The following is a 2963-nucleotide window of genomic DNA, read 5'->3' as shown; positions in this document are numbered from 1 at the left end:
CTTTCCGGGACCCCATCCCAGGCATCCCGCTCCAGGTGAACCTGCTCTGGCAGGGGGTGTTGGACTACATGATGTCCCTTCCAACCCCTACCACAGAAACACAGAATGTCAGGGGCTGGAAGGGACCTCCAAAGATCCTCCAGTCCAACCCCCCTGCCAGAGCAGGACCAAACCAGGGCAGGTCACTCAGAAAGGCATCCAGGCAGGGCTGGAAAGTCTCCAGAGAAGGAGACTCCACAGCCCCCTGGGCAGCCTGTCCCAGGGCTCTGTCACCCTCACAGCAAAGAAGTTCTTCCTCATTCTGAGGTGGAACTTCCTGGGCTCCAGTTTGAATCCATTGCCCCTTGGAATCTGACATTTTCCAGGTACCTTTCTTGAAGATCTTTCCAGGTGCCTTTCTTGAAGATCTGTGTCTCTTGCTGGAACACTCCCACCTGGTTGGCAGAGAACCTCTCCCACACTAATAAATAAAAAGAAGCTCACTGTTCATTTCAATAAAACAGCTATTCTAATTAAGATAAGCATTGGAGACATTTGCCAGCAGTTCCTCTATGCCTATCTGAGAGCATCTTGCCATGAGACACTCCTATCAGAGCTGGCTCTGCAACCAATAAGGTTGTCACTTAGCTTTGTCACTTAGCTCAGGAGTCCCCGTTGGCTCTAGCACAGTGAAGCATTAAGGAAATTAAATATTTTCAAAAAAAACCCGCATACCCTGAAGTTTGATTTGTTGAAAGCATTTCTTGAGCTGACAAGACACACGCTGTGCCTGCGAAACCCACTGGGAACTTCCACAACTTGAGCAGCAGTTTCTAATCACTGACTATCATTAGCATTTTAGAGAAGAGATTTTTGATAAGAAAAATCTTTGCCCTGTGAAAAGAAACAACCAAAAACAAACAACAAAACAACACCAAAATCAACCATAAATAAATCTGACGTTCTCGTGCAGACAGAGCTTGTCTTTTAGCTGTTCCTTGAGCTCTGCTTTGGGCTCTGGGGGCCACAGTGAATAACCCTGTTGTGCCCTGGCAAGGGAGAGCAGTGCCCTGTGCCCAAGTGTCACTGTCCCTCCTGCACCTCAGCGCTCTGGGTCACGTCCCTGCTCTGCAGAGGGGGGTTCCCAGCCTGGGCAGCACCCCTGGATCCCTGCTGGACCCGGCAGCAGCTGAGCCACCTGCACCTGCAGAGCCAGAGCAGAGCAAATCAGCCCCCTCATCAGGGGGGAAACTTCCTCAGAGAAGGATCAGGGCACTTCAGGCTGGAAAGCCAAGTGCGTGGCCTGCAGGACACACCGAGAGGGAGCACAGAGGAATGTCACCGTGGGAAGGGTAACGGGCTGATGCTGTTTCTCCAGCTTCCCAGGAGTACCTGACATCTCTGACAAAAGGCTTAGAAAACTAGAAGTTCAGAGGAGATGGAGCTGGCGCGGAAGGGAAGGGAAGGGAAGGGAAGGGAAGGGAAGGGAAGGGAAGGGAAGGGAAGGGAAGGGAACCCCATGGGGCCTTTGGGGTTCACCTGTCTGACACTTAAGCAAGAACTCACAGCACAGCAAGGCCTGGGGTAAGTGGCTGCTTCATCAAAAGCAATGCCAGGTTTTCCATGAGATGTGCCTGGGGACATATGTGTGGAGGGTAGGAGAGGACCCCTGGCTGTGGAGAAGGCACCAGGAAGACAATCAGGGATACCTGTTTCATCCAATGTGTGTCTCATCCTGGCTGGGTGGTCAGGGCTGTCTCAGGCAGCTTTTCTCCTGAAGCTTTTGTGCCTCAGGGCATCAGCTGGTAGGAGAGAGCAGGAACCAGCCCTGATCAGCAGGATTTATGGGTGTCCACCACGTAGTTTCTGGTTCCCAAGCCCCAAGGAGGTCAAACACAGTCTACTCCTTTTCTTCTTAACTGGGTCCACTTGCATCCTCCTCTTCACTCTGTAAGGGTCCCTTGGCTCTTCTGCCTTGGAGCTACCACATCTTCTCCTCATCTCCCTCCCATCAGCAGCCAATTGCCTTCTGCCTGCAGCCCTTGAAGACAGGCTGGGAGAGTTGGGGTGTTGAGCCTGGAGAAGAGAAGGCTCCAGGGAGACCTGAGAGCAGCTTCCAGTGCCTGAAGGGGCTCCAGGAAAGCTGGGGAGGGGCTTGGGACAAGGGCAGGGAGGGATGGGAGCAGGGGGAAGGGTTTCCAGCTGGCAGAGGGAGCTGGAGCTGAGATGGGAGGGAGAAATTCTGTGCTGTGAGGGTGGGGAGAGCCTGGCCCAGGTTGCCCAGGGAAGCTGTGGCTGCCCCATCCCTGGGGGTGTTGAAGGGCAGGTTGGATGGGGCTTGGAGCAGCCTGGGCTGCTGGGAGGTGTCCCTGCCATGCAGGGGTGGCACTCGGTGGGCTTTGGGGTCCCTTCCAACCCAAACAGTCTGTGGTTCCATGAGGTTTCTGGGCCAGGGAAAGCAGGGGAACCCTGTGCAGCACAAACCAGGTGAGGAGCTGGTGTGTCCTCCCTGGGTCCTGCAGGCAGGAGGCCAAGAGCTCATCTCAGTCCCTGCTGGGCTCCCTGAGGGACATGGTGCTGCTGGGGTCTCTGTAGGGGAGGGGACAGAGGGTCCAGGACTTGCCCGTGGGGCTGAGAGCCATGAGGGAGAGAATGGAGCTCCAGGGGCAGGGGGTCTGTGTGGCACAGCAGGAGGGCAAGGAGGCACGTTCAGGTGTCACAGTGTGTGTATCAGGCAGGGGGGGTGTGTGTGTTTCAAGCAGGTTCAGGTGTCACAGGGGGGTGCCAGGCAGGACAGGGGTGTCACAGGGTGTCACAGGGTGTTGCCAGGCAGGACAGGGGTGTCACAGGGTGTCACAGGGGGGTGCCAGGCAGGACAGGGGTGTCACAGGGTGTCACAGGGTGTTGCCAGGCAGGACAGGGGTGTCACAGGGTGTCACAGGGGGGTGCCAGGCAGGACAGGGGTGTCACAGGGTGTCACAGGG

The sequence above is a fragment of the Chaetura pelagica genome, unplaced genomic scaffold (assembly GCF_000747805.2).
Source record: "Chaetura pelagica isolate M959 unplaced genomic scaffold, ChaPel_1.0 scaffold1341, whole genome shotgun sequence".
Classification (NCBI taxonomy): domain Eukaryota; kingdom Metazoa; phylum Chordata; class Aves; order Apodiformes; family Apodidae; genus Chaetura; species Chaetura pelagica.
Note: the sequence above shows the minus strand (reverse complement) of the source record.